Raw genomic sequence first — 10669 nt, forward strand, 5'->3', positions numbered from 1 at the left:
TTTGGGATGAACGTTTGAACAAATGGAATCAGCTGCTTTTGGAAAGCATAAACAACAGTTGTGTTGTGTACAATGCAGTCACTTATAATACAAAGACGTTTGATGCATAGATCATCTGAAGAATTAGTCTTAAAGTAGACACAAAAGGGGTGGACAGTAGCTTGAGCATTAATCCAGTGGTAACTCTGGATTTCATCTTGTACAACAAATGTGAAGTTTTCAGAGAAATCACCAATCACTACACATTCATCCGGAGAAAGACTTTCTTTCGTTCTTTTGCAAAATTCTGATTGACTCTGAGCAATAAAGTGGTGACTTTTTAATTGCAGTAACTTCGAAGCTAAATTTTCTTTAAACTCTGAAATTGTTTCTACAACAGTGATCAAATTGCAACGATCTGATGTTATCCATTGTTTGTAATTTTTTTCTTGTCGTCATCATCAGAATTGTCCAAATCAGGATTCAGTTCATGTAATTTTAAGTCTTGTGTAATTGTAATTGTAAACTGTGTATATCACAGTGTATATGTGACTGGGATACAAAAAATAGAGGAAGAACTTGAATACGTATATTCTCAAGCATTTAAATGCTTGTCATATTTTACAGGTAGCTTATGTTATATTTCACAGACAATTGTTGTATATATTATGTTATATTTCGCATACAATTGTTATGTACCAGAGTGGATGTATTGAGTAAGGTTTGATAGTATTGGATATTCATAAACCTTTAAGAAACATGTGCATGCAACTTGTATGTACTTACTGACATAATAGTACTCTTGTTTGTTTACTAACATTTGTCTTCTCAATCCAAAAAGTGATTTTGATTTGATTTGATTTTTATTAACAAAAGCACACTAAGTATATATTGAAATATATCAACTAGTAACTAACTAGTTTATCTATTTTAATTCCTGTTTACCCTTATAAAATAACTAGATTATAAAATAATGGAAATCAGGTCACTTTAAGCCTATTTATTATTATGTTTTCACGATGTCATTTTTAGAGATATTTGACAGCCTGTAACATGAACATCGGTGTGAACCCCAAAATGAAATTCACAGGTTTTACTAAGTACTAGTATCCATGGCCAAAATTTCTAATTTTTTAGCAGGTCCCCCTTTAGAGATATTTGACCTTGAAATTCACAAATTTTGGAAATTTTCGGATTTCGGAACTAAAAATCGGACAGAAGGGCTTACAACCCCGGATTTGTTTCACCATGGCTGAAAAGCCTTCCACTCATAGTTCTTGCAAAAATAATTCCATCTTGTGGATTCAAGCCCTTTTGATTTTACAGACCTTTAAAATTGGCAAAATTTCCCGTTACGATGGTTATATTGAAACCCATTAAAGTCCCAGTTACTTAATTCTTACCTTACATATATATACATTTTCTGAAAGGCCAGAATCTCTACTTTCAGGCAGTGAAAACTAGAACATTCCATGTGTAATAGAAATCACACAGCAACCTTTTTTCAAAACCCTTGTAAACACTCATTTTTGCTTCCCGCAGTGATGAAAAATGAGCAGAAATCCAAGATGGTGGAAGATTTTTTTTTAAAAAAAATTCTTTTTGAGCAGGTCACTAGCAAGACCACATATGGTGAAAATATAAAAAATTAACAAAATGGTCAAGCAACCACCTCTGGGTGATTTGACATGGAACGACTCTATATTTGATAAATCAATTTGACGGAAAAAATGTATAAGCTGTCAAGTTGAAAACTTAAAAGATTTGTCATGACCAAACGAGGAGAGTTGATTGTTTCTGTACTAAAAATTATGACGTAACTGAATGAATGCCAATAAAAAATTAGAAAAATGTTATGTACTAACCTTTATGAATATAACTCATGGCAAAATGTTTAAAATTTATACTTTTTAATTAACAAATATTTGTTAACTCAGAAAGATGCATCAAAACCTTTGATAATTTGTCAAAGCTTACTTATGTGCAAACTACAAATTTTACTGTAACTCGCAGTTGTTGGAACGTAACAACCTTCCTAGGCACAATGCGTGGTATGCAGAAGAGTAACATGTTTGTTATGATACACGAATGACTTCAAAAGGGGGATATGTATGTTACGACATACAAATCAACTTGTGAGAATGTTTGTTTCAATCGTCAACTTCAGGTTACAATTACTTGAGAATCACTTGATGTATTACAATGTAACAAACACCATTCTTAATGATTTTTCCATACTTTCAAAAGAGCTGAAAATAAAATGAGGTTTCCATTAAACAGAAACCAAGTTTGTGTCGAAAGCCGTATATCCTTACGTAGTTGAACGTATTGTGTCCATTAATTTCATGAGCCCCTCTATATCTGCAAAAGCAGTTTTTCAATATTTATTGTTGTTTACGAAATATTTCCGGTGGTAATTTTAGTCGACTTACCGTGTGTGTGTGTACACACACAAAGAGAGAGAGTAGACAGGTGTTTGAGCCTGTACACCCTGTACATACTTCACAGAGACCCTGTATATCACATGGGAATGAACTAATCAACACACGACACACATGGCTTGTCACACTGGTGTGGAATCTCTCTCTACAGGTAAACGGACAAAGCTTTCTGAACTGGCAGTTCAGCTGCTTGCAAAAAGGTTACTAGTGTGGAGAAATAAATTGAAGCTAGACAGATAAGCACACGTGCGAAAGCAATATATTTATGCTGTTAAATACATAAGGATAAAATTTCGAAACATCCTGGCTTCCATTGTATTCTACCCTATCCAATTTATATTTCTTTGAGTGAACAATTATGCAGTATGTGCTGTTTGGTAACTTATTTAACAAAATAAAAAGAAAAAATAGAAAAAGCTTGTTTTCTAAACATATACATAAATATCTGTAAAGAATCATAACAATTTTTCCCTGAAACAAATGAAAGCAACGTATATATAATAAAAATCTATGTAGACATTAACTTATACACATACATAATTGCCTAATCAGGTATACATATTATACACTTATAAACTTACAGTGATGTTTTTCGTTACAAAGTTTCTAAAAGAAAAGAGATTTCATATAATTCTCCCTTCGACCTGAATCATTTTAAGCTTCGACTATAAACAATGATGAACACGAATGATAGCAAACATCTTTGATAATGAAACATGAGAGACTTGTTAATATCTTACAATTGCATAGCAAGTTTTCAAAGCATCAGAAAACTGCACGCCACAATAAAGGAAATTAAGTTGTCATTATGTTGTTTCTCCTAACACAAAAGAACATTCCTCTTAACAATTATTTATCTTTGTAGTGTCCCCATTAACGAGCAGGGAACAGATTCATATGTAATAAAAATGTGCTAAATATGTAAATACAGTCGAGACTGCTTTATACGTAACTCAGTTCTGCATAATTCTGTTTTATACGTACTTTACTGTTGCTCCTGACAAAATATAATTTAAAAACGTGTTAATTAAACCTTATTTGTACGTAATTCATTTATACGTAGTAATATTCATAAAATACAATTGATTTGTACGTAACCAAGCTACAATACCACAGAAGTTGTAGTTTTCAGTTGCTACTGGTCGGCCATGAAGAACAAAAAGAGGAAAGTTACACGCTCGACCACAAGTAAAATTTATGTAGGAAGTGGACGCTAATCTACACAAAACAAAAACTTAAATAGCTGCAGAATTATGCATCGCTTATACCGTACTTTGTACAGTCATTAGCAAAAGAAATGCTATTTTAGACCAGTTTTTCAAAAAATTGGATAGTAAAACTGTAGTGTCTACTGTAGTATTTTAGTATCAAAGTATTCACTAATACAGTTTCGGCATTTAAGAACCAAACTTTTAGATTCGTTAATTTACTACCATATGACAGAAATAACCTATATTATCTAGTTCCTCAAAATAGATACAATTACTGTATTTCAATAATACTATGACATGGTATTAAAATCAGATTTGAAAGTAATTCTTAGTTATACATATTACTTCCTCTTCACCTTGACACGTATAACTCAGGTTCAACTGTACATATTTAGTTATTTTCACCAAAATATGGAGTTAAATATGGACTTGAAATCGTAAACATTTAAGTTCTTAATAATATAGGACGACCTACATAAAATACAGTTTCGGCATTGTAACTATTCCTGTGACCGTCTTGATGAGAAACCAGAAACAAATATGCCTGAACATTTGTAACCACCAGGAGCTGATGGTTGAGCCATAAACAGAATTTTGATTGATTGAATTGGTGTTTTAAGTCCACTTTATGCACAGTATGGCTAATTGGAACTGGACCTACAGTTTAAAGTGGGATCCAAACCACTATGTGCCTCCACCAGGTATCGCACCCGGGACCCCTTGATTACAAGGGGACAACGCTACCACTATGCCATTGAGGTAGTCTAATAATAATAATAAAACATTATTGTTCGAATGACAGAAAACTTGCATTTAACGCAATTAGAGAGTATAAAAAAGGTTGTAGACTATCTGTTGTTTATGTCAATACGTCACTTCAGACTTTGTCAGTTATTCACAAGAAATTCATTCAGTCACAGGGGAAAACAGCACAAATATGGAATATATGTTGAGAAATGTCCCGAGATATGGGAATAATACGTACAAATTACTAAAATATGAGCCAAAATATGGAAAAATAAAAACTGAATTTTTCGATTCTACATGCACAAAGATAATACAAAAAATAACTGATTTCACCTTCATATATAAATATGTATTTACATATAATTCCGTTCCCCGTTAATGAGTTTACGAAGTTTGAAAGAATTTTTGAAAACGAGCACCCAATTTGCCTACCTAAGATACAACACTTCAATAAATAAATTCAGGTAGGGAATGTCATTTTTTTTTCGTGTAAGGAGAACCATTAATGCATAGAAAGCAATACTATACATATGTCTACATGCCACAAAAAATTAATTACCTTCTACAGCTATTTAATAGCATTATCAAACACTTTCCAACATAACTGCTACATGAACACAACCAAAAATAAAATTTAAAAAGAAATTTCAACAGAACAATGAATTACATATTTACAAATCATTGTTACTAACTGTTATTTTGAATTTTCAAGTATATTAATATCAGCTTATAGCCATTATTTATTATTTACTATCTATGACAACTGTTAACTTTATCTGCCTTTCAAAAGAACTGAAAAAGTGTTGATAAAGTAAAAACATAAAATATGACAATTCAAAATCCACATCTGATTTAGAAAACACTGTATTTTAACTCAATTTATCCTCCATAGTCAGGTTGTTGAAACAGAATGAGGCAAGAAAGCAAATTTAACAAACAAATTACAATAAGACATCTCTGTTGTCTAAATTTTACATTAAGAGTTCACATTATTAGTAAGCTAAAATTAACAGTAAAAGATCTGTGATGTACCTTTCAATGCACGTCCCGACCTGTAAAACTCAAGACTTTGCAGGATAAAATGATAATTTCACCCTGAAACGCATAAGTTCAATTTTATTTTAAACCAGAATTTGTTCCTGGTAATTGATGGCATCAGATGATATGCTGAAATTGCATATTGCAGCATGTTTGAACTGAGAGCATATTTGCCTATTATGCCGTCTATCGAGTTGGTTTCCTATACTTGTATCCACACAATGGCACCACCTTTTGTTCTTATAATGTTGGTTATAATCAGAGATGTAAAAATATGTAAATACATATTTAGTTATTTTCACCAAAATATGGAGTTAAAAATGGTCTTAAAATTGTAAAAATTCCACTTTTTTATGATATAAACACTGCACAACCTACATACAGTATGCTTACATTGACATTAACTGTAAAACAACACAAAATGTGTTTTCAAAACAATGAACAACAACATTTTGTTGTAAATGTTCGAACGTGAATTTCCTTCTGTTGTCTCTTAAGATGGATTTATATTGACTAAAACTGCGTTCAATATTGCAAGAAGTAATGGGAGAGTATTTCAAATGTGTCAGTTATTTGCAAGAAATTCACCCAACCCTTTCAGTCACACGGGAACATGTAGATATTGAGTGAATATGGAGTATATGTTGAGAAATGTTCTGAAATATGGAAATTATATGTAAAATATGGGCTAAAACTTAATATATGTACAAATATGGAAAATAAAAACAGAATTTTTCGAGTCTACATGCCATGATGCGCAAAGATAATACAAAATATAACTGATTTCAGCTTCATACATAAATATGTATTTACATATAAATACATTCCCTGCTTATAATGAACTAAATGTTGCATTGAAGCCTTTATATACCCGAGACAATATCTGCAAATATTTTTTAAAAATATTTTTTAAGGCAAGAAAAAACTTGCAGAACAAAATGAACAACTAAGATGACCAAATTTTCATATTTATCTGAAGGACAAAACAGGACTGCAAAATGTACACATTATAAAAAAATGTAAATAGAAACTAGTACTAACTTTTTCCGTCAAACTGTTTTTTTCATGGAAGCATGCCAAGCAACAGTGCAACAAGTTCCAACGAGGATGATGTCAGTGGCTGCTGAAATTAATAGAACTGCGAAAAAACAGTTTCACGGAAAACGTGAGTACTAATTTATCTTTTTTTCCATGTCTGTGTGCATTGCTTGCATTGTAGAATTATTTTCCTGTAGTTTACGGTTATTACAAGCATAAGAGAACAGTTTGGAGTTTTCTTTTTCACAAATGGAGTAAGCCACCATCTTTAAAATTTAATGTAACAGAAAACATCAAGACACTTTGTGAAAACAATGATGATATTGAATTACCTGATGATATTTGGGATTCATAATTTTGAATAAAAAAAAAATGTGATCAAACAATTTTATCTGAAATAAAAATAAAACAGACTGCTTCTTTTCACAGTTAGGTTGCTATATTACAACAATGTAACATTGACAACATCCAATATATAAGGGATTCTTTTTATTTAAAAAATTGCTGACCATTGTTATAACTGTATCTTTAGTCAAAATGAAAATAAATGTCTGATGAAGGGAGCGTGTGTTCTCCTGAAACGTCACAACGAAAAACTGTTTTCTTATGCTTGTAATAACCGCAAACTATAGGAAAATAATACTAATTTATCTGTATTTGTCTACTACCGCGTGTCTCATTTCCCAATTATGAATAAATAATTATGTTTGAAAACTAAAGAAATAAATAATATGTAAATAACTTACATAATATGGTGATATGCACTGCATATTAGAAGTCATTCATTACTATTACAAAAAATCTTTTAAATATTTGAATCTTTAAACAGACCTCCCATCAGATTCTTCTTACTAGCATGCAGAGCGACAAAAGTCTGCACATCGATCACTTCTTATGCAGCTGTGCAGACCTCTAAACCAGGGTGTAGTCAGATGTGAATTACTAAAGGACTGATTTGGTGTTTTAAGTCCACTTTATGCACAGTAAGGCTAATCGGGACTGGACCTACAGTTAGAAGCGGGATCCAAACCACTATTTGCCTCCATCGGGTATCGAACCTGGGACCCCCTGATTACAAGGTTTCGACGCTACCACTGCACCATCGGGGAGGCCCTGAATTACTAAATGTTACTACACCATAGTTAATAGAAATAGTAAAGAAGGTTTATTGTTGCAGTAATTCTATGCTGATAAGTCACTGTCACCAAAAAGGAATATCCTGGCATCCAGTTTTATGTTAAAAAAAAATCGGGACAGAGAATCAAATACCGGGTGGGTGCCTGTGATGAAAATGACAGAACTACCTAATTTTGGTGCAGGAAATATTCTTACTTGCAGCCTAGTGGCAAATCTCCCTCTGTTCAAAGGTGCAATCCCTGGCATTTATTAATACTGTATACAGTAATACACCCAGATATTATTCCAGCTAAACAAACCCTCTTTAATGATAAAAAAAAAAGTCTGCTTTACAAAGGAGCCCCTTATGGTGCTCTCTGAACATACAACACAATGCTAACGAATATTAAAACATTTCATTGTCACTCATGCTATGTATTTTACATGCAGTGTTCATGTGGAAGGTAAACAAAGTTAACACGCTCGTCGTCATTGCCGTCACCTCTGTTCCAGTCCAAATTTAATAGTGACTCGCTACTTGGAAATCACACTTTTATATTATTTGTAAACTGTTTTACATTGATTATATTAATTTACTGTATATCTCACAACCACATGATTACAATTAACTAATCTCTTTACATTATATATATTTATAATATCTAATATATTAAAAATTTCTGTCATCTTATATACAAGTATCTACACATTTGATTTTCCATTACATACATAAGTACAGAAATATTTTGTTCTTTTTTTGCAAGAAGTCATTACAAAGTAAATGGATTTTTGATCTACTATTAATGTTGTGAAATACATTATGCATAAAGTTTTGAGACTGTTTTCAGATGACATGAAGTTAACTACATACCCTGTTATTCAGTACACAGAGTGGCACAAATTTCTTTATTCTAATCTAGACTCTGATTTCAATGCTATGTTTTTAAATTTAGCTTAATTCTTAACTTACAGTTAATTTGGCATTCTGAAAGACAATTTTCTGATTTTTTTAAAAAAAAAATGTTTAGTATGCAAACCAAAATAACCAGGGAGTCAAATCTTTTGTATCTTATGAAATCTAACAGTCAACTGTTTAATCATAATACCAGCTTTTTTTTCCTCACACATGAATTCTAATTATGTTTGTGTTTAAATCAATGCTCAAGATAGGATTAATTTTCTTCCTCCTTCAGTCATTTTAAGTTGCTTTTCTACCTCTTGGCATAACTGCAACAATAATGATGTATGAATAACTGATGAATTGGATGATGGGACAAATGTGTTACTCAGTATTTGAACCTGGCACGTCTACTTTCACAGAATGTAATGCTGACAACTCTACCACACAAGGGAACATAGGATGACTACAATTAAAGTTACATAATGATAAATATGTCACAAAATGTGTTCATGGAGTTCTTGTTTCAAGTCCACTTTATGCACAGATAAGCTAATCAGGACTGGATGAACAGTTTAAAGTGGGATCCGAACCACTGTGCAATGTCTCTCCACTGGATATCGAACCCAGATCCTCTTGACCACAAGGCGATAATGTTACCACTATGCCATCTACAAAATATGGAAACCTCCATGACGGAAGGTGATGACTAGCGAATGGAACTTTAGGTAAATAAATGTTTTTTTCTGCGATAAGACAGACCCCTCCTTTTTGCCATAATTCTGATCATAGCCTTATATGTCAACACAGCAAATTTTATTTTACATAAAAACAGATATTTTCCAGTTTTCCGTATGTAAATGCATATTTTGCGAATTTTCATTTTAAATACATAAAATCGCTCATTGACTTCAGCTACCTCGAAATCCTCGAAGGAAAAATGTTTATTCTCCGCATCTCTTTCATATCGAGAGTGTTGGGTTTGTTTTGTCTTTGAACACGCTCGCTGGCAGATTTCTGGTGCCTCGCCTACGATCGTACTGGGGGAAAATATTACCCCCACTGGATCTAATGCACAAGTGCTAATATCTAAATGTACAGAATTTTTTGGGAAAAACCAATGATTTCAAACTTTGTGCCAAATTGCACGTGTTTTGGAAGGTGAAGTAGAGGAAGAGGAAGCTTTGGAAAACTTCAGCGTTAGTGGCATTTCGTGCTTCAAATATGCAAGAATTGTTTCTTGTGACGTGGAGCGATGTTTCTCACAATATAAGATGCTTTTTTGAGATAATCGTCACAGATTTACAATGGAGAATTTAGAAAAACTATGGTAATCCACTGCTACTTTTAAAAAAAAACTCATTAAGGGTACGCATTTAAAAACTGATTTCAGCTGTTTAAAATGCATGTAATATTTTGGTTTTTGTTACAAATGTTTTTTTTTGTCACATATTTTCCTGCTTTTATCACATATTTTCAACAATTATGACATAAAAAAATACATATTTCTGAGTTTTTTTTAGCACAAAGTTCTGTTCCCTAGTGATGACAAACATGTATAAGGGGGTCAAGGTTGCATGCAGTCGGTTTCAGTCCAGGCTTGAGATGATGCGCTACAGCCCTTGATGAGTGATCAACATAACGATCTCCCAGTCATTGTTGTAGGTTTCCAGCACCGGGTTGCACTACTCATTGGTTCCATACACAGGCCGAAATCTCAAGAGAAAAGTTGTTACGCTTCCTTCAGGAAACTCGAACTTGTGCACATCCCGTAGCCAGAGCCCAAAGTTTGACGCTTTAGACTGCATGACCACGGTGGTGGGTCAACATGGCTGCTACCAAGCAATTAAATATTTTCGTGTGTAGGAACAGTCGTCGCACACATTTCTCCACGACACCTTTTAACTTTGTTACTTTTTAGTGGTTTGATCTATTCTCCTTGTCCTGTCTTCTTACATGACATAACGTAACCCTCAAGTACGCCACTCGCTTAGCACAAACCCTCCTGAGAGGTGCAGAGATACTACACCTGACTTAGGGAAATGACATGAAATATTACATTTAACCAATACCTTCTGACTGAGAATGGCAGAGCTTACCCAGTCTCTGCACAAAGATCCAATTCCTTCTCTCTCCAATTACTCCGTCCAAAAAGCCCCATCTTCTTACTCCCCCTCGTTTTATCCCCCCCCCCTGTCGTC

Source organism: Lepisma saccharinum, chromosome 29 (assembly GCF_977018435.1).
Source record: "Lepisma saccharinum chromosome 29, izLepSacc3.1, whole genome shotgun sequence".
Taxonomy (NCBI): Eukaryota; Metazoa; Arthropoda; class Insecta; order Zygentoma; family Lepismatidae; genus Lepisma; species Lepisma saccharinum.